This window comes from Anabrus simplex, chromosome 2 (assembly GCF_040414725.1).
Source record: "Anabrus simplex isolate iqAnaSimp1 chromosome 2, ASM4041472v1, whole genome shotgun sequence".
Classification (NCBI taxonomy): Eukaryota; Metazoa; Arthropoda; class Insecta; order Orthoptera; family Tettigoniidae; genus Anabrus; species Anabrus simplex.
In genome coordinates, this window is record NC_090266.1 from 950465668 (window position 1) to 950489041 (window position 23374).

Consider the following 23374-nt stretch of genomic DNA (forward strand, 5'->3'; position numbering starts at 1 on the left):
TGGATTTCTTGTTTTCAAAAACGCTTAGTTAAAATACTGAAAACGGTAGAAAGTTTAAATAATTACCTATAGTACTTCTAAACATGCTATACCTACAGCTACCCTGTTTGTGTTACGTCAAAACCATGAGGGAAACAATATTCCTTAAAATTATGATTACATTTTGAAGATATAGAAAAAGTTTCAAAGATACGTATTAATAACTCAACGAATCTTAAAACGCAAAATTCAGAAAAGAATAGCAACATGTTTATTCCTCTATGAAGCAAAGTTTGAAATCTGTAGGTTTAAGTAGGTACGTTCAATCCGAGTACACCCAAATTTAGGAAAATAATATTGTCAGCATACTGTCAGTACCTGTAGGTGCAGCATATTTAGAAATACTATAGGTAATTATTTAAAAGTTCTACCTTTTAAAGTATTTTAACTAAGCGTACTTGAAAGCAAGAAATCCAAAAGCTGATAAAAGAACTCTAAAATTTTCTTGATATAAATTTTCCCTGAACAAAATTTAAGAATCCCCTGTTGCATTTTTCTCATCCCCCTTGTCCTCTATACTTACTTTGGATAGTTTGATTCTGTGACAAGCCCCTTAAGGGCTATCAAACATGCAGGCGTAGTAATGCGTGTTGATGTAATACGTGATAATAATTGCTACAATATCGCGGCTCACATGAGAATGAAATGAATGTATAAAAATACTTTGCCGGCACAGGGCTTGAACCTCCCAACACAAAAACAGCGTTGGCCGCAGGGAAGTATCCTGCAGTTATGTTTATATCATAACATCATAGTATCAACGCAGTTTCTTATCAACACGGACCGTTCCTTTTATACGCGTAGCACGGGGTTAATACATTATTAGCTTTTTATTGCTGGTTTGTCAGCAACGAATACTGGTATTCCCTGGTATTCCAAGCCATGTCCCTACACAAGAACGTATCATCGGCTTACAGGGGAAAAGTTATAAACTGTGGTTTGCATAAATACGAAGAAATATGGGCTGCTGATCCAACTAGTGTAACTGACATCTTATGAACTTTACCGAGCTTGATAGCTGCAGTCGCTTAAGTGCGGCCAGTATCCAGTAATCGGGAGATAGTGGGTTCGAGCCCCACTGTCGGCAGCTCTGAAGATGGTTTTCCGTGGTTTCCCATTTTCACACCAGGCAAATTCCGGGGCTGTACCTTAACTAAGGCCACGGCCGCTTCCTTCCACTTCCTAGACCTTTCCTATCCTATCGTCGCCGTAAGACATAACTGTGTCAGTGCGACGTTAAGCGAAATAGCAAAAAAAAAAAAAAAAAAAAAAAAAGCTTATGAGCTTTTCGTATCAAACCTAGCAGGAAAGAATTAGAGTCTGTGGAGGACAATAGAAAATCACCAGAGATTTATTTTCCCCAAGACAACCTCATGGCTTGGCTGAATCTTCAATTAAATTGCTGAATTTTCTAATTCAGATCTCGGAATGAAGGTATAGGGGAGAGGGTGTTTGCAGCGTTTAAAGAAGACTCACTTTATACTTCTCAACGCATACCATCAATCCGTGTTGTTAAGAAAATTGCAATACAAAACTCTAAAGGTCTTCTGCAGACAGGAACACTAGTTATCATTGAAGGAAATGCGAGTTTACATATGATCTCGACATACTTGGACTCATCGAGACCCACTAGGTAGTTTGTGGCCCCTACGTGGGTCATGGAAAAAATGCGGTGTTTCTCGGAATGAAAATATGAGTCGGAATGGTGTATCTGCAGTAATTACTTGAAGATAAGATAACGTTGTGACAGAATATGAGCCAATCTTTGACAGAATCATCTCCATTAAGGTAAATGTATCTCTGTGTGATATCAACATCGTTCAGATTTATGTTCCTACTGCAATTGCATCGGATGACGATATTTTACAAGCTGCTAGAAGATATCCTCAGAGAGGTAGGCCTACCTAAAAAGAGATATTAGTAAACCATGGGTTTTTTAGAGCGATGATAGGGAAGATTGTTGAAGGAATTCACTTGAGACCTGTATTTTAAGTTTTGGTTGATGGAAACGAAATTGAGGAGATTTTACTACAAATCTGTATAAGTAATAGATTAACTATCTATAATACCCTCTTCCAACGCCACCCAGGACATCGTTATGCATGTATTTATTCTGGCGGCAGAGCTAAAATTCATATTGTTTTCATTTTGGTGAGGTAACTTTGACAGTCTTCGGTCCCGGATTGCAAAACTGAGGCAGTGATCATGTTATGGTATCCATGAAAATATCAATCAAATTGAAATGTATCAATAATGTGATATTTAGATAGAATCGCATTACTAATAAAACAAATCTCCAACAGTCGGGGGGAAGATAACACTAAAATTTCACACAGTCTAGCTCGAGCGGTCGAGGAGAGAGGTTGCGTAGTGAAGTGCGTGCTGTAAACATGGTCGGCATTGAACAGTACCGGGCCGCTATTGGGAAATGGCAGGCAAGGCAGAAGAAGGAGACCAGGAGTGGATTGGTGCTAAGTACGGACGGATTGAAAATGAGTGAAGCGGTGCTGGTGGTGACAGTGATAGCAGTGCTACTGGTTATTGGGGGGGTGGAAGTAAACCCAGGCCCAAATACCAGTGGAAAATATAGTACGGAGGATTTGGCCGCACTCAGGGTGGTTGTAAGTGAAGTTATGCAGGAAAAGTGTCAATGGGATAAGGTGCAGGAAATAAAGGACATGATGGAGGAGCAGAGAAAGGAGATAGGGAACATGAAGAAATGGCTTGAAACGAAGACAGAGGAATCGAGCAGGAGAGTGGTCAATAATGAGAAAGAAATCGAGTTATTGAGAGGGGAAGTGAAACATCTGAAAGAGGAGGTGATGAAGATGAAGAAAGAAGCGGAGGGGTACAGGCAGGAGAGATTGAAAAAAGCCATATTTATATATGGAGTTGAGGAAGGGGCGAGAGAGAGCAAGATTGAGCTGATATATAAGGTGGTGGAAGTTATACGTGATGCAATGAAGATTAACTTTAGTGAGTTAGACATAGATGATGTAGAGAGAGTTGGTAAAATCAAAGGCCGGAGGCCAATTAGGGTTAAATTTTTCTCAACCTTAATGGCAGAATCTGTGTTAAGGAACAGCAAGAATTTACAAGGACTGAAAATAGGGGTGAAAGGAGACATAGGAAGAGAAGGAAGTGAAAATATGAAGATCTTGAATAGGCACCTTTGGAGAGCGAGGAACCAGGGGCTAAAGGCCCGAATAAGAGGTCTGAGGTTGGAGGTGACAAACGGGCGATGGGTTAGAGTACATTCAGTGACGAAGCTAAAGGAAATGGACGAAAACGAGAGGGTTGAGGGTGGTGAGAGGACAAGGCAAGATGGGAAGAAGAAAGAAGAAAAGAAGAGGAGGAGGGACGTGGCAGGAGAGCAGAGCATCTCGGAAGAAAATGGGCAGTGCAGCCGGGAGACAGAAGATCAAGATAGTGAAGTGGACGGTGAGAGTGAGCAGCAAGTAACGGGGAGAGTAGAGTGTAGAGGTGCAGTGAGCAAGAAAGGACAAAGGAAGGTGGATTCAGAAGTCCAAAATAGTGAGGGGGTGAGTGGGGGTGAGCAGCAAGAAGGGGTGAGAGCAGGGTGCAGTGGTGTAGTGAACAAGAAAGGTCAAGAGGAGACAGATCGACAAGAAGGTAAAAAAATTATGAGTAAAGTCAGAAGTAAGAGCTTAAAAGACATATGGGGAAAAGTACGTAAAGGGATGGAGGATACAGAGGAAGAGAGGTCGATAAATACTAGAAGTAAGAATAGAGGGGGGGACCTAGAAGGGAGGGAGGGAAAGCTATAACTATATTGGAAGATAGGATGTGTGAATATTGAGGGATTAAGGAACAAATTAGGAAACAAGAAAGTTCGGGAAGAAATTGAAAGTTTTGATGTTGTGGCACTCTTGGAGACGTGGTTGGAAACAGGGAGGGAGATTTCATGGAAGGGGCTTGAGATAATATATAAATATAGAAGAAAAGAGAGGAATAAGGGACGAGCACCAGGAGGGATGATAGTTCTAATTAGGGAAGAAATTAGTGAAAGAGTAGAGGATATAGAGACCGATATGATGGAAACCATATGGCTGAGATTGAATTTGGGAGGGAGTGAGGGAAGGAGGAAGAAAATAAATCTAGCTTTTGTTTACTGCCACCCTAGTAATTCAGCATATGCAAATAAATATTTTTTTTAAGAGTTATTGGTGGATATTGGTAGGATAAGGGGAATGTATCCAGGTGAGGAGGATATGTTGTTATTTGGGGATTTGAACGCGAGAATAGGAGAACAGAGCCCAGTTTATAGTAGGGAGGATGGAATGTGTTTGTTGGAAAGTAGAAGGAGTGAGGACAAAATTACAAATAGTTATGGAGAGAAGCTCCTAGAGATGTGTGCTGTGGGAAATTTGTATATTCTGAATGGGTGGATAGAGGGTGACAGGACGGGGAAATTGACATATGTTACGGAGAAAGGGGGTAGTGTGATAGATATGGTTTTAAGTTCGGAAGGGATGATTGAAGAAGTTGTAAGTATGGAAATAGGAGAATGGATTGAATCACACCATTTCCCGGTGAGGGTTATGCTGAAAAGGGAGGAAGAGAAGTGTACAATGAAGGAAGATGAGACAAATGACAAACGAGGGAGTGGTTATAATAAGTATAAATGGACAGAGAAGGTGGGCCGGGATTGGAATAGGGTAGTAAAGGAGGAGCTACATCTTCTGAAATATGGGTGGGAAGGGGCGTTAGAAGAGAATAATACTGATAAAGCCTTGGAATTGTTGCTACATCCAATAAAGATGATAGCGCAGAAGGTGAAAGCTAGAAAAGGAAATAAGAAAGAGGGAGAAGAATGGTTTAATAGGGAGTGTGAAGGATTGCGGAGGAAGGTGATGGACGCGTTAGGAGAATATAGAAGGAAAGGTGGGAGCCAAGAAAGGGAGTTTTTCTGTAGATTGAGGAAGGAGTATAAAAAGAAAATCTCTGAGACAAAAAAGACGTGGTTAGAGGAACAAATGGAAGCCATAAATAATGACTGCAAGACAAACAATTTTGAGAGAGTTTGGGATAAGATTAATAGAATTATTAAGGGTGGAAGGAATATAGAGAGAATGAGTATTGAGGAAGTGCAATGGGTCAGGCACTTTGATGAATTACTAGGAAAAAAGGGGGGTGATAGATGGAGAGGTTCGGGAGAAGAAGTAATTTGGAGGAATAGGGGAGTGGCAATTTATGACCTGGATAAAGAAATCACAAGAGAGGAAATCCGGAGAGTGATAAACAGAGCCAGAGCGAAGTCGGCCGGGGGGTGTAATGGTATAAATAACAAGTTTTGGAAGGAAATTAGTAAAAATGAGATAATGATAGAGGGCATGGTTAAACTATTCAATAGGATATTTGAGGGAGGAAATTACCCTAAGGAATGGGAAACAGGAATTATATGCCCTATATACAAGGGGAAGGGTAGTAGGAACAATGTGAACAGTTATAGAGGTATATCTCTGTTGGATTCTTTGAGTAAAATATATACTGGGGTGCTAGCGAACAGAATAAGCGGGTGGGCGGAAGAAAATGAAATTTTGACAGATTACCAAGGGGGATTTAGGAAAAAGAAAAGAACAGTGGATAATATAATGATAGTAAAGACTATTTTAGAAAAGTATAAGAATATGGCTAGAAGCACGGTTTTTGTAGCAGCAATAGATTTTGAGAAAGCTTTTGACAAGGTGAATAGAGAGGCCCTACTAGAGAAATTAGGTAGGTTAGGGATTTCGGAGAAGATGTTGAGGGCAGTGGAAGGAATATATAGGGACGTCAGGTTTTGTGTAAAATTGGGAGAAGGGAGACTGAGTGGACCATTAGAGTCCAAGGTGGGTTTAAAACAAGGATGCAAGTTATCGCCAATACTGTTTATTTTATTTATTAACGATATTTTAGAGGGGTTTGGGGCAGAAAATTGGGCTGTACCAGTAATTAATGGTATGGAAGTACCAGGACTGATATTTGCGGATGATGTGTTATTGATGACGCTTACTTCAGGGGCGATGAATAGGGCCTTAGAGTCAGTGACGCTATTTGCGAGGAAATGGGGATTGAAAATTAATGGAAATAAGTCTAAAATATTGGTAGTACAGGTGGACAAAAGAAGAAAGATAGAAGGGAATTGGGTAATTCAGGGAGAAAGATTGGAACAGGTAAGGAAGTTGGAATATCTAGGAGTTATTTTTAATGATAAAGGAACTTGGAGTGACCAGATCAAAAGAGTGAAATATAGAGGATTGGCAGCCTTAGCCTCAGTCAGAAATTTGCTACTCAAGTACCCGGGGATCAGTTATAAAACACTGAGACTCGTGTTCAAGTCGGTAATCGTTGGGAGGGTATTATACGGAGCAGAAGTTTGGGGGCTGAATGAGAAAAGAGAGGAACTAAGAAGGATTGTTAGTAGTTTTGCTAAGTTAGTGATGGGCTTACCGAGGTGTACAGCAAATGTAGGGGCGGAATTAATGTGTGGGGAGGATTTGGAATCAGAGGGTGTGAAAAGAATAGTTAGATACTGGATGAATTTAAAAAGACAGGAAGGTGGGAGAGTTTTACAGGCAGCATATGTACAGCAATTTAAGAGCATGTATAAGGGTGGATGGTTAGAAAAAATAAAGGGATATTTGGAGAGGATAGGATTAGGACACCTGTGGGGGGAGGTTTGGTCAAGGACAGAAGTGAGAGGGATGAATATACTGGAAAGGAGAATTAGAGATATCCATAGGCAGAAATTATTGGGGGAAAGCAGACTAAGAAATTCGCTGACTGTTTTGACGAAAATAGAGGAGATAGCAGGGTTGAATATTAGATACGTCGATAGGTCAAAACGATATGGGATGATGTGGTGGCTTTTAGGTTTGCCAAGGAATACAGGCTGGTTACAGGGGAGGGATAAGACAAGGTGTGTACTTTGTGGAGATGTAAATGATGAGTTTCACTTGCTAAGAGACTGTGAGGTAACGAGGGGGTTAAGACATGGATTATTGAGTGCCGAGCATCGGGAAATATTGGGGAGAGGGGATGAGAACGCAATACTGAGATGGATTATTAAACAATGGGAAAAAGGGGGTGAATTGAACAGGTATTTTTGTGCGACAAAAAAGGCCTGCGAGAGTAAAATGAAGGAGAGTGAGTTAGAGGGTGGGCAGGAGAATAGGGGGGTGGAATAGTTATCTGTATAAGGGAAGGGGATAGTATGTTAAAATTCTAATGGATTAGGGAATATAGGGACTGAGTACTTAGTTAGGTGGAGTTGGGTAAGAGGACAGGATTGCATGGTCTGTTTGTTTTAAAGTTAGCTGGTATGCAAGTGCTGAAATGCTGAGTGCTGTTGTTTGATCATGGATCAGGTGTAGGTCAGTAACAAGAATGTGACAGAGCATAATAAGGACACTGGATGAACACTGAGTGAGTGAACTGCTTCAGCGAATGACTGCTAATTATTCTTATTCTTATTATCCTTATTATTATTATTATTACTATTATTATTATTATTATCCATTTTATTATTATTATTATTTATTATTCATTTTATTATTATTATTATTATTATTATTATTATTATTATTATTATTATTATTATTATTATTATTATTATTATTATTATTATTATTGCATGTGAACATGTATAGGGGCGAAGTCGCCTGTTATGTTCAATAAATGTATGTATGTATGTATGTACACTAAAATTTCAGCAATTATACCAGGTGTCTCACGGACGCCGTACTTGCTACTTATAAATGTCCCGCATGCATAAGTGATGTGTGGGGTGTCTACCAACTGATTTTAACAGGTGAACTACTGCCAGCGGGCAGGTTACGTCAGAATATGAAGAGATAAGAAACAGAGTCACACTCGCAGCATGTTACTAAGCGCTGGCGGTCGAATGCACCCCTTGCATTAGTAAACATCGTTTTCGACCGCATAGTTTTAGGCTGGTGTATGGTACAACCGCACTATATTTACAGTCTGCTTATCGCCAGTGGCTAGTGTGTTCAGCAGCGACGAATACATAGACATTATTTTAATCTGGACAACCCGGTCGGAATGCAACCGAAGCTCCAAACAGACGTATGCCTTCTACACAAGTATTTCACCGAACAGTATCGTTTTTGTTTCACACAAGCAACTCTTTTATCGAGTGGAATGTCTACACATGTATAAATTAACAAGTGATTAAATTTCCTTTTCTGCATCTTTGGCGTGTTAATAAAAAGTAGCGGCGATTAGGGGGTGGGGCGTGAAGGGAAAGTCGCCCCCGCCCCTCGCCACTTTGTGGAGTAAACATTACATATTCACTTTAGCCACCTGGAACTAGGAATTATTATTATTTGTTTTGCTAATTGCTTTACGTTGCACCGACACAGATAGATCTTATGGCGACGATGGGATAGGAAAGGCCTAGGAGTTGGAAGGAAGCGGCCGTGGCCTTAATTAAGGTACAGCAACAGCATTTGCGTGGTGTGAAAATGGGAAACCACGGAAAACCATCTTCAGGGCTGCCCAAAGTGGGATTCGAACCCACGATCTCCCGGATGCAAGCTCACAGCTAATTATGTGTAAAAGAAACGTTATCTGTACAAGCCTTTGTGTCTTATCTGCTAATTCTTTCGTTTATTTTCCTTAATTATTAACATAATTTTTGGGGGAAATAAGCACCAAATGCCATTTGTCACGGCTAATCGATTTGTATAGCGCTACGGCAAGTAGTGGAGACTTTGCATGTGCTGTGGGGAAGGGTAGTAGGGGTATAATGTTTTTGCCAAGGTCGTGGACACTGAGTTATGAAATGAAATGTCGTATGGCTTTTAGTGCCGGGATATCCCAGGACGGGTTCGGCTCGCCAGGTGCAGGTCTTTCTATTAGACTCCCGTAGGCGACCTGCGCGTCGTGATGAGGATGAAATGATGATGAAGACAACACATACACCCAGCCCCCGTGCCATTGGAATTAACCAATTAAGGTTAAAATCCCCGACCCGGCCGGGAATCGAACCCGGGACCCTCTGAACCGAAGGCCAGTACGCTGACCGTTCAGCCAACGAGTCGGACACTGAGTTATAATTCAGCGGTATGCCGCACGCATTCGTCAGTCTGGCAGCCTCTTCAGTGTCTGTTAGTTCCTTAGTGTGTATTAAAATACTAAATAACTTTTAATTGCATGATCCCACTGTCGGCAGCCCTGAAGATGGTTATCCGTAGTTTCCCATTTTCACACCAGGCAAGTGCTGAGGCTGTACCGTATTTAAGGCCATGGCCGCTTCCTTTCCACGCGTAACCCTTCCCTGTCTCATCGTAGGCATAATTCCTATCTGTGTCGGTGCGACGTGAAACCAATTGTAAAAAAAAAAAATTCTACTATTTTGCTTTACGTCGCACCGACACAGATAGGTCTTATGGCGACGATGGGACGGGAAAGGCCTAGGAATGAGATGGAAGTGGTCGTGGCCTTAATTAAGGTACAGCCCCAGCATTTTCCTGGTGTGAAAGTGGGGAACTACGGAAAACCGTCTTCAGGGCTGCTGACAGTGGGATTCGAAACCACTATCTCCCGGGTGCGAGCACGTAGCTGCGCGGCCCTAACTCAACGGCTAGCTCAGCCGGTACAATTAAATAGAAGTACAGCATCAAACGGAACCAAATTTGGTATATACGCCTGAGACAGGGGGAAAGCACTTTACCCCAGAAGAAGAAAGGATAAATCTAGACAGAGTCGAAAATAGCAACAAGCGGGCCACCCCAAAATCATAGGACATTCCGTAAATTAATGATGTCAGAGAACAACCTACTGGGGCACGAGTGCCCAAATGAAAGTGGGGTTCAGCCAAAACTATGATGCTACAAGGAGAAAAGAAAGCCAACATCCTAAACGGTCAACAAGGTTATAAATTTTGAAAATAACAAGAGAAAAGAGAGGAAAATACCGAGGGTTAGTCACTTGAACATCATTATGACATTTACCAATCAAAGTCTGATGCCCACGTTAGCCTCGCACGGCGATATTAAGTAAAGCAAACAAACTTGCCCTATTCGTCTTTTGACAATCCAGAACTTCTCTACATAATGCGATAATAAAACACAAACTCCGATCCTAACAGTTACATAATTTCTACATAGCAACTTAAAGTTCCCTCAACCAGGAAAGGAGTCACGGAGATAGCGATAGACTTTGCATTACAAGTGGCCGCCGGGCGTATTGGCCGTGCGGTTAGGGCCGCGAAGCTGTCAGCCTGCATCCGCGAGATGGTGGGTTCGAATCCCACTGTCGGCAGCCCTGAAGGTGTTTTTTCCGTGGTTTCCCATTTTCACACCTGGCAAATGCTGGGGCTATACCTTAATCAAGGCCACGCCCACTTCCTTCCCACTTTTAGCCCTTTCCTAGCCCATCGTCGCCATAAGACCTATCTGTGTCGGTGCGACGTAAAGCCACTAGCAAAAAGAAACAAAAGAAGCGTCCAGGAGAAAGGCGATCAAAGTCTCATTGTCCTGTTATTAAGATTTTAAATTAGATATACAAGTTTCTGAAGATTATACAAATTACTACCTGTTAAGACCGCCTCTGTGGTGTAGTGGTTAGCGTGATTAGCTGCCACCCCCGGAGGTCCGGGTTCGATTCCCGGCTCTGCCACGAAATTTGAAAAGTGATACGAGGGCTGGAACGGGGTCCACTCAGCCTCGTGAGGTCAACTGAGTAGAGGTGGGTTCGATTCCCACCTCAGCCATCCTGGAAGTGGTTTTCCGTGGTTTCCCACTTCTCCTCCAGGCAAATGCCGGGATGGTACCTAACTTAAGGCCACGGCCGCTTCCTTCCCTCTTCCTTGCCTGTCCCATCCAATCTTCCCATCCCTCCACAAGGCCCCTGTTCAACATAGCAGGTGAGGCCGCCTGGGCGAGGTACTGGTCATTCTCCCCAGTTGTATCCTCCGACCCAAAGTCTGAAGCTCCAGGACACTGCCCTTGAGGCGGTAGAGGTGGGATCCCTCGCTGAGTCCGAGGGAAAAACCGACCCTGGAGGTAAATCGATTAAGAAGAAGACTACCTGTTAAGGTTACTTGCAACACATGGTGTATAATGTTTTAATAGTCACATTATTTTGCTTACTACACTCTTTGGGATTAAGGAACGATCAATGTCCATAGTATGAGTTCATATAACGATACCGAGCTCGATAACTGCAGTCGCTTAAGTGCGGCCAGTATCCAGTATTCGGGAGATCGTGGGTTCGAACCCCACTGTCGGCAGCCCTGAAGATGGTTTTCCGTGGTTTCCCATTTTCACACCAGGCAAATGCTGGGGCTGTACCTTAATTAAGGCCACGGCCGCTTCCTTCCCACTCCTAGCCCCTTCCTCCCTCATCGTCGCCATAAGACCTATCCGTGTCGGTGCGACGTAAAGCAAATAAAAAAAATATAACGGTAAAACAAGAAATGTACACAACACACGGAAATGACGTTTTATCAAAATGTTGCTGCTGAAAAACTTCAACCCCATCTTCTGCATCATTGCACTTGCGTAAATCGTCATAAAATTTCTAGGCGGGTTCACTGCAGAATCTCTTAATAACTTGTAAGTCACTGAATTTTGCATTAGGAATTGTGATTCAGTATCCATATGAAGCTTCTGGTCCAGCATCCTTTTGCAAAATCTACAGACCAACTTTCCTGAATTTCTTGTGAATGACACCAATTTATATATACATTTCTCCCACATCGGATACCAACACGAGACATACTTGAATCGAAGACAGCTTAACAGGATTTGCATCGCGTACACTGCGTGTGTCGCTTTTCGGATATCCGAATGCAATATTAAATTGCTGTTTGAAATATGTTTGTAAATTTCGTGGATCGTAGGGTGAGATGGAGATTTTTTTTTAATATTTCGTGCAATTTGCTTATTAACAGTTCCTCAGGTAAGTATATTTCGCCAGGCTGAGTGGCTCAGACGTTTGAGGCGCTGGCCTTCAGACCCCAACTTGGCAGGTTCGATTCTAGCTCAGTCTGGTGGTATTTGAAGGTGCTCAAATATGTCGTCAACCATCTGAGCCACTCAGCCCGGCAAAATATTTAAAGGACGTACTGTCCTAGAAGAAGGCGCCGCGGTGGGTTGGACACCTCAGGTGTAAGAGGGCTGGCCTTCCGAGCTAAAGTTCGCGGGTTCGATCCCTGCTTAGTCCTGTGGTATTTGAAGGTGTTCAAATACGTCAGTCTGGTGTCCGTAAAAGTACCGGCAAGTAAAAATTCCTGCGGAACAAAATTGCGGCACCTCCATGTCTCCAAAATCCGTAAAAGTAGGTAGCGGAGTGCAAAAACAAATAGCATTATTACAAAATGCACGCGACATTAACAATTTGAAATGTAACTTTCTAAAACTTGAATTATGCACTGTTTATCAAAGCAGCCAATATTATCGGAGAAGTTTGGGTAGTCCTATTTTTTTTTCTTTTCAGTATTGCTACACCAAAGCATGCTATCAGACAATATACAGGTTTTGAACAATAAGGACAAGTTTCTCACACACAGAAAAATAAAGAATGTTATATGGACATGGATCCGGAGTCGCTTTATTTACATGTTAGAACTCATTTTCCACAACTTTTTTTACAACTTGCTTTACGTTGCATCCATATAGATAGATTTTATGGCGATGATAAGATAGGAAAGGGCTAGGTGTGGGTAGGAAGCGGCCGTACACTTAATTAAGGTACAGTCCCAGCAATTCCTTGGTGTGAAAATAGGGAACTGCGGGCTGTCGGCAGCAGAGTTTGAACCCACTATCTGAATATAGTTTTCCGTGGTTTCTCAATTTCAAACCAGGCAAATTCTGGGGATGTACCTTGTTTAAGGACACGGCCGCTTCCTTTCCACTTCTAGGCCTTTCTTATCCCATCGTCGCCATAAGACCTATCTGTGTCGGTGCGACGTAAAGCAAATTGTAATAAAAAAGGAATCCACTATATCCTAAGTGCAACCTTACTGATGCGCGGCCGTAACCGCACGGCCAACTCGGTCGGTGGTTTTCCACAACTCTGCGTAGGCCTACTACACTAATCTTGGGAAACACACAGGAACAGGACGTACCAGCATTCTACATGAAATGTTTTCATATATGAAATGTTCAAAATTTCCTCAGTTAGCACTGATACATGTATCCAGTATCTAGAGTTGTGAAAAATGAGCTCCAACATGAAAATAAGGCGTTTCCGGACCCATGTCCATATAACATATGTTGCTCTTCTACGTGCGAGGAATGTTTCCTAGAAGTTTGGACATACCTTATTGCTGCACACTCTATAACCGTCTATACTTGAACTTAAATACCAAGTTTTGAGAAATTCGGTTGAGCCGTTCCCCGTGATGTAACAAACGAACAAACAAACATATAGACAGGCACGAAAAGGGAATTGAAGCTAATTATAACTTATGTACAGCTTACGAAGTATGAGACAAAATTTTAGGTGTTCACACAAAATTTTAACTGTATTTTTACTGATAAAAGCAATGAAACAGGGAGCACACGTGAAGACAAATATTCACCAAAGAAGAATATTTATTGTGCTACGTGTGCGGCTCGTGCCACTTATATAGGAGTAAGAACAGAGGACTGATATTTCTATTTTCAAACAAGGCTATTCATTTGCTTTGTGAATGAGGAATGAAGGAATCCAGAGAGCTTTCAGAGATACATTACGCTTCCAGGTCAGCGAACTTTATCTCCATTGCGGATCAGCGGGCTACATTTCGCTCAAGATGGCTTTCATTACTCCTTTTCAACTCCTATAACAAGGGAAATTCATGCAACTGCCAGTATCTTGTAAGTCTATAAGCCGGCCTGGTAGATCTTGTGGTTAAAGTGACTGTAGTGTGTTACAGAGAAATATTACTAGCCTTACGTATATGAACTGAAATGGCAAGATGAGCAGTAGAGTAAATGACAATTCCTTTAATATCGACACTAACACAACGGATATAATTGATTCTATTGTGTAATGTACTTCACTAATGTGTCGCATACGGTAGTGTGCTTTAATTATAGCTCATACGAAAATATTATAGATTAACATTTTATACACAAATAATTATGATAATTCGCTAATGTTTCGTCTAACTAGGCCAATATCAGGTTATTACTTGTAAAATCGACTTGTTTAATAATAATAATAATAATAATAATAATAATAATAATAATAATAATAATAATAATAATAATAATAATAATAATAATAATAATAATAATAATAGTTGTAAATCCTATCAACTACATTCATGGCTTATGGAGACACCAAATTGTGGGGATTTTGTCCCGCAGGAGTTCTTTTACTTGCCGGTAAATCTGCCTGCACGAAGCTGACGTGTTTGTGCACCTTCAAATACTACCGGACTGATCTGAGATTGGACCCGCCACCTTGGGTACAGAAGGCCAACGTTCTACTGCTTGAGCTAGTCAGCCAGCAATAAATTATGTAATACAGACATCAATCCTGTAATTCAGTAAACAAGCTGTGCTAACCTGGTTTAATTAGCTCACTAAATAGACCACCTGATATCGAATATTATGGACGTTATTGATATTTTCAGTGATTTGAGACTCTATTATCAGGTTCGAGTATTTACTATATCCAAGGATTTTTATCCCGGATTGAGGGCCCAAGCAGTATGGTTGAGGTTGTGGTTACGCTAACACGTCGAATATCAGTATAGACAGGCCTAGTTGTAATGGGACCGGGCGAGTTGGCCGTGCGGTTAGGAGCGCGCGGCTGTGAGCTTGCATCCGGGAGATAGTGGGTTCGAATTCCACTGTCGGCAGCCCTGAAAATGGTTTTCCGTGGTTTCCCATTTTCACACCAGGCAAATGCTAGGGCTGTACCTTAATTAAGGCCACGGCCGCTTCCTTCCAACTCCTAGGCCTTTCCTATCCCATCGTCGCCATAAGACCTATCTGTGCCGGTGCGACGTAAAGCAACTAGCAAAAAAAGTTGTAATGGGCTGTATGGACCACGGGTTTTAGTCTTCGGCACTTACTACTAAGGTATACTGTATACGTGTAAGTGATCTTACCTTGAATTTACTGTGGAACGACCTTCACTTCAACTATGAACCTTCACAGTAGACAAATCTGGGGCTTTTTGTCACGTCGCTCCGACACAGATAGATCTTACGGCGACGATGGGAGACGAAAGGGATAACAGTGGGAAGGAGCCGGCCGTGGCATTTGCCTGGTGTGAAAATGGGAGACCACGGAAAACCATTTTCAGGGCTGCCGACATTGGGGTTTGAACCCACTATCTCCCGAATACAAGCTACGTGACACAAACGCCGCAGTCACTTGGTTGGTCATTTAGATGTTTGACGTGTTGCCCATCTCTAGGAAGAGGCACACTTGATGCTGTTATTATTATTATTATTATTATTATTATTATTATTATTATTATTATTATTATTCCCCTGACCTCCAGTTTAATGTGGAATCCGAACTGCAGGGACGTGACTTCTCATTTCCAGAATCCTAAATGTTTTGATTGGGATTCAAACCACTTTGTAGCAAACATCAAAGCAAAGTCATCTCCGTGCAGGCCATGAAGGCCCTAGGAGGAGTGGAAGGTAATGGCTTCCGTAACCTTGGCAATTGAACGGGTAGAGTGATTAGCTTTATGTCCGGCCGCCGTTGCCGGCAGGAATTTACATGATACTCATTTTTGGTGTAGGCTGAGAGAACCTAAGCGCCATGTGCACCTCCGGAAGTGGAAATCTCGTTTCTAAAATTTTATGACTTCCTGACGGGTATTCGAACCCACGTCTTTCCGGGCGAATCGAGCACGCCTTTATCGCCTCGGCCAGGCAGCCCCTACTACCTAGCGACAATGATTATTAAGAGATGTGATACTAAGCCTGTGCTCTAATGAGTTTTTCTTAACGTGACAGAAAACTATTGATGAAAAATTTTGTAATTAAACACTCCAAAATGCAAACAAACCTTTCCAGGATTCGATTCCACAGCACTGTACATAGGCACCTGCTCCGGCTTATGAGAATGTAATGCATAGGTTGATACGCGGACGTTTTGGCACGTTTCATCAGCTATGAATGAATTATCAAATCAATAGATGAAATCATTCGTGAAATTAACTTGGATGATAATGATATTCGAATAATCCAGTGTTTCACAATTCAGATTTGAATTGGAAAAAATCACTACAGTGGACCCAAAACTTCAGAGAGGTGTACACTATGAATGAATACCGCCTTCACTTTTATGTAATGTATTCAAGTAGAATAATATGCTCTTGTGAGGGTAGTTGCCCAGTTTTATTAATCTGAAAACAATAATCACCACCACCACCACGCCCTTGTGAATTCCGCCGGTTCTGCGAACTACGATTAGCGAGTCTATCTCTTACCCGAAGGCCTAGGGTTCGATTACCGGAGAGGTCAGAGATTTTTGTCTGGATCTGAGGGATGGTTTTAAGTCTACGTCGCCAACGTAAGACAATATTCAGGTGTTATTGACGGTGTGAATATGGCCCCAGCTTTCAGTAAACAACCAAGAATAACAGCCGAGGGGATTCATCGCGCTGACCACGGTTCACCTCGTAATCTGCAGGACTTCGTGCTGAACAGCGGTCACATTGCAGATCAAGGCCAATCAGGGCTGTGTAGCGCAGCGAGAGAGGGGTTGGCGGTGGACGAAGGTTAACGAATCTGGAATAAATTCACTGAAATATGCACATGACTCTGTACCTGAGGATCAACTTACAATCCATGCTGTATGAGGTCAATATTGCGGGACCTAGCAACAATATTATGAAAATTAATTCATGATTTTATACCTTCAACTGCACCGGGCGTTTCATTGCAGTTAATTGGGAATCGTCCTCGGGTATGACGTAAAGCTATTATACAGGGCGAAGCAGAGAAAAGTTACGGGCACTTCAGCCGATTCTTTCACACAGATGGACTGCGGAAATGATTGCTTTGTTCCAGTGCGGCGGGGACAGAGTGCACGGTTAGGCAGCGCAGTGAACATGGTTAGCGGTAAGCGTAGAGAATACGTATTTAGTTTACGAGTGGAGATCTTCTTGTGCGCACGTTTAAGCGTTATTATTGTTATATTTCTACACTTTTTGTTGAATGTTCTTTGTGTTACCTATCAGTATTTTGAGGTATAATATTGGACAACGGATATATTTGTTGAGACATTTCCCCTGAAGAAAATTAGTATGACAGAATCGTTCGCAAATTTCTACATCGTTTCCGTGGCGCTGCATATGTATTCGAAACATTGCATATTCAGTAAACGACATGAAAAATGGTCTGTTTAAATAAAAACTGAGAACCACAGGAGAGGCTATTAACAAAGAAGAAACTTGCAGAATTTCAAGTAAGAATGGTTATGAGCCCGAATGATTCTTCATGCAGATTTAAGTGTTCGTGATTTTATCTGTCGGAAGTTTTAAGAGAAAGTGGTCAAAAGCATTCCAAGTACTCTCCAAGCACTGCAGAATGAAATCAGACGACTGAGACATGAAATTTCAGAGGCGGGTATAAAACGAATGTTTCCGAACTTCTCACTATGATACAAAGATTGAATCGAGAACAATGGACATAATTTTTTGAAAACTGCTTTGATGAAAGGAATGAACTACATTACTTTTCAACTCCATTCATTATTAACTCTTAACTAGTAATTTAGGCCGACCGTTATGAAAGTACCCGCGCTGCTACAGCTTACCGGTGATTGCGGGCTCTCACTTCCCTCAACAACCCTTGTGTAGTGCGGGAACTTTTCGCTGCCTCTTTCTGCACTATACTCAAGGCTGCGGCGTTATATTTTACCGGATGGGCAAAATAAAACTGTCCCGGAAAATATTTACAATAAGACTGATGCGGGATTGGCCCTTGTTGATGAACATCACAGAAGATGCTGGAAATCGCCTCATCAAAAGAAATGAAAGAACTGAGGATCCAAAAGTCCTTACTCCACTTCACTCAGAAACCACTGGCAGAACTCAACACGCGAAGGTTCTTCTCGACGCTTTAACGCATGCACAACAGTAAACTTGTAAGGATACAGATGCGCGTCCCTTTTCATAATGTTTCGACACGACGATGTCTTCATTCCAACTTCCACAGATAAACAGCGTTGTGACTTCGTTCCAGGCTTTCCATTCGAGCAGTGTTTTCTGGTGTTCGAACTCTTTTCGGATAGTTACGGTTTTATTCGCTATTCGTTTCACGCCATTTTGCCACAACGATTTTCATTGCAGATATTGCTGGAGGTTTTTGACAAAACACTTCCAGTTTTAAACTCTTGTGCAAACAGTTCCACTCAGGTTTTCACATAACACTCGACAATGAACACGCGCTGTTTTATCGTGAGCACCATTTTGTGTTGCATTCTACTGGTCGCTCAACACGTCAGCTCCTCTCTCTCACTCATACGTAATGACACACGGACATACCCGAGAGTTGCGAGAGATTCGCACGCATAGACATGTGACAGCAACTGATTGATGCATAGAAATCACGGTTTCCAGGATTTCATGTAACGGGCTGTTCAGTAACAAGGGTCAGTTCCACGTCAGTCTTACAAATATTTCTCGGGCCAGATTTATTTTGCCCACCCTGTATTTCATATTATGTCGAATCGCATAGGTTTATGTTTTTGAAAATAACGTAGAAAGTGAAAACTAGCGGTTCAGTAGTTACTTACGGTACTCAACTTCCACCGACATAAAAATACACCAACAGAAACGTTCCATTTTAAAATCATGTATAAAACGGTTACGTAGACACCAGATTACTACATTGCGTCGTGTGTATGTAGTACGTGGCTTCGTTCAATTGTTTTAGGCTACGATGTTGTTTGTTTTCCAAGGACAAACTTGTTCAAGCTCTTCTTTATATCCACATTCTGATTTGGTAAGGATCTATGTCCTACCTATTTCTCTCGAATTTTCTAAGGTATTTTGTAGGGCATCAATTTGTACATCCATGATTATTACACCTATCGACTGTTTGACTGGTGGGCCCTGAACGAAGCATGTTGTGTTCATCTAATATTAAATAAAAGTAATAAAAGTTCTAAACCGAGCTCGATAGTTGAAGTGGCTTAAACCGAGCTTGATAGCTGCAGTCGCTTATGTGCGGCCAGTATCCAGTATTCGGGAGATAGTAGGTTCGAACCCCACTGTCGGCAGCCCTGAAGATGGTTTTCCGTGGTTTCCCATTTTCACACCTGGTAAATGCTGAGGCTGTACCTTAATTAAGACCAGGGCCACTTCCATCCCACTCCTGACCTTTTTCTGTTCCATCGTCGTCATAAGACCTCTCTGTCTATACGACGTAAAGCAACTTGTAACAAAAATTCAAAAAATGATGAAATAAAATATTTTGTACGTTACACCAGCACAAGTGTTCGTATCAAATAATGGCCCTACGTGAAACCTCACTTTCGAGCCTTGAAATGTAAGTAACTGTTAATAGCATACACAGGGCAGAAAGGAAGTGATCTACGAATCGTAATTTATTTACTCAGAAATATATCCACGTACCTCCCAACAACTTACGTACAGCAGTCCACGGTGAATATACGAGGATTTCCTAACTCTAAATCACATTCCAGTGGTTAGAATTCATAGCAAAACAGAACATCCCACCACGAAATTATTAATGCGTGTGTAATGTGCCTGGTAACTTGTGCGGTACTGGAAAACATATTTATTGTTCACTGTTAGGATTAGAAAGTGTATGGCAGTAGCCGGTGTGTTTGATTACAGCTCAGATTTCACCTAGAAATGAGACGAGAGACCACGGAAAGTTATGTATAGGAAGACCACGGGTACTGTTCAATGCGAACACCGTCTCTTCCCATTTATACCCACGAGACAGCGTCTACCGACATTTCTCATACCAGATTTATAATTGGTACGTTCGTGTTCTTTCGAAGGTGACTAGAAATGTTCTCCTTTTATGAAAAATACTGGCAGCGAATGATATTTCCTAATTTGTGAAGACTGAAGCCATTATTTTCAGTGCAGACCTAGTGAATCTAGGGTAACATTGAAGTTTTTTCATTCTGACAAGGAACAAAATACAAATTTTATGAAAATATTCCAACAATCCCGTAAAAGAAAATACCAGGATTACATGCTTCGTTCTACAAGAACATTCTCATATTCTATCAAATCACTTTTACAACATGAATATATCGTCGTTACACCCAGAAAAGCCGCTCTATGATAATATTTCAGCTTAGAACTCTGACCAGAAAGGTTCTGTCACGTAAGATTCAGTATTGCATGAACTGTATCAACGAATTTTCATTCTAAATGATACATGTGCTGCGGGTCAGTATTTCTCCCCTCAACATTGTCACATAGCGATGCAACGACGATATACTGTATGTACAAAATTGTTTACGTTTCGTAAACTTGTCAATGATTATGAATGTGTGATATTAACTACTGTTAAAAACTAAATGAAAGCTAAACATCTGTGTTAGAATGAAATTACGAACTTCTGTAGCCCACAACAACCTTTCAGCAGTTTACCACAAAAAGCAAATTTACACGTCGACGCTAAAGTGATAATTAATAAACTCGGAAATATTTTCTGAGACCGCCTGTGTGGTGTAGTGGTTAGTGTGATTAGCTGCCATCCCCGGAGGTCCGGGATCGATTCCCGGCTCTGCCACGAAATTTGAAAAGTGGTACGAGGGTTGGAACGGGATCCACTCAGCCTCGGGACGTCAACTGAGTAGAGGTGGGTTCGATTCCTACCTCAGCCATCCTGGAAGTGGTTTTCCGTGGTTTCGCACTTCTCCTCCAGGCCAATGCCGGGATGGTAACTAATTTAAGACCACGGCCGCTTCCTTCCCTCTTCCCTGCCTGTCCCATCCAATCTTCCCATCCCTCCACAAGGCCCCTGTTCAGCGTACCAGGTGATGCCGTCTGGGCTAGGTACTGGTCATTCTCCCCAGTTGTATCCCCGACCCAATGTCTGAAGCTCCAGGACACTGCCCTTGAGGCGGTAGAGGTGTGATCCCTCGCTGAGTCCGAGGGAAAAACCGACTCTGGAGGGTAAACAGATTAAGCAGAAGAAGAAGAAATAATTTCTGAACTTTTCTTAGTCCAGCCCAGCTACTGTACATTGCCTCCTTCCAATCGCTACGTCTGGACTGAGCTAGAGTGATGGTCTCGCCAGTAGCTTGCAGTTTACTAACATAAACCAACTTCATCTGAAAGTGAAATGTGCTTATATATTCTTTTGTTATTTGCTTTACGTCGCACAGACACAGTAAGGTCTTATGGCGACGATGGGACAGGAAAGGCCTAGGAATGGGAAGGAAGCGGCCGTGGCCTTAATTAAGGTACAGCCCCGGCATTTGCCTGGTGTGAAAATGGGAAACCACGGAAAACCATCTTCAGGGCTGCCGACAGTGGGATTCGAACCCACTATCTCCCGATTACTGGATACTGGCCGCACTTAAGCGACTGCAGCTATCGAGCTCGGTAAATGTGCTTATAGCCTGCCTTTGTGTGTACTATAAAATGGTTACAGGAGAACGATTTTGAAATATATTATTGTTCAGTAATGATTTAATAGTCATTTGTATAACTTTACGTTTAATGATAAAATAACAGGGTGAAGTCTTTAGTGTCAGGCTTCTGCCTAAATTCCGTTTATTACGTGATGGTTATAATCTAACCTGCATTCAATATACACTTTACGTTAAAGTAATCTCCAGGCTATAAATGTTCTCGAAATAGTTCGAGCACTACCACTGCGGTTTTCCCTATAAATCATAGCCACGGTTCGATCTTGGCGTGGAGTTGTACCTCTCGATCGACCGCTCCGTGACTCGTTAACATCGCCTGACCGTAGACACTATTTTCCTTCATTTCACCGTCATTCATGAGCTGGCTGTTGGATCCAGTCTCACCCTAATGAGTAGTTCCCATTTCACTATACTTATATCAAACTGTAACTAATTTCTGTGGCATTGGATTTAACCTTACGACTTATCTGTTATCGGCAGTTTGAGACAGGAGGAATTCATCAAATTTATGTATGGACTATGCAAAATTGCACTTGCTGGTACATACAACGTGAATCACATTGTAGAGAGAGATATCACAACATTTAGATCTTAGTAAATCATGCGCTATGAATGCAGTAAACGAGTGTCTATGGTCAGGCGACGTTAACACGGTACCCAGTGGTCGACCGAGCGGTAAAACTCCACGCCAAAATCGAACCATTGCCTTCACTTATAAAGAAAACCACTGCGGTAGTGTTCCAGCTATTCCGAGAAAATTGATACTCTTAAAATAAGTAGTATAGATTTAAAGATACACACAGTTCAAAAAATAGGGGAACATGTCTTGTACCGTGTGGTATGTGAACGTTAATTTCGTAGATGGGGTTCAATTGGTCCTACAGCATACCTTGGGACCTTACCTACTCGGGATATGTCAAATCGAAGTTATACTCCTTCTGCAGGCGTAGCCATGCACTAAAATGTCAGGTCACCCCTCAAAACAATGTGAATAGTGGTGCGCCGTGTGTCGTTGTGAGGTAAACAGACTACTGCGGTTATTTGAGCACGTTGTACGTAAACCAGCACATCCCATGACATATCTTATCGAGGTTCAAGTCGCAAGGGCCGTCACTTTGATGCAGGAAGGATAGACATTTCCTCGTGTTGCTGTAGATCTCGATGTCTCTCCGTCAGTTATTCAACACTTGCGGGATCGCTACAGTGAGACAGGCCAGTTCACAAGGAGGGTTCTACAAGGTCCTGGACGCATGACAACCCGACAGGATGACCGATATCTGACCATCTGTGCGTTGCGGCGGCGTTCAGCAACTGCCAGAGAACTGCAACAACACCTCAGGAGGGTCACTGGAGTCACGGTGTCTGAGCAGACAGTAAGGAACAGGTTAAAAGAAGTGTCCTTACGACCCAAACGTCCTGTTCGAGTGCCCCGTTTAACGCAGCAACATCGCGCAGCTCGCCTTCTGTTTGCCTGTACCCACGTCAACTGGCAACTTCACCAATGTTGTTTACAGACGCGTCGAGATTTCCCCTGACACAGCGTGATGGACGTCGACGTGTATGGAAAAGCCGTGGTGAGCAGTACATGCCACATGTTGTCCAGGAAAGCGACTGATTCGGACAAGGTTCTGTGATGGTGTGGGGTGGCATCAGTATTGATGCCCGAACGGATCTTGTCTTCGTCGTCATCGTAAGCTTACCGCTGCGGGGTACATCGATCAGATACTGCTACAGCATGTGTCGGTTGCTGCATACGGTGT

General features: G+C 42.2%; 1 protein-coding gene across 1 annotated transcript in view; it reads left to right on the forward strand.

The window, feature by feature from the left end:
- LOC136863208 (leucine-rich repeat-containing protein 15) overlaps window positions 1–23374 on the forward strand; it is a 111787-nt gene that overhangs the window by 77566 nt on the left and 10847 nt on the right. The window lies entirely within an intron of this gene.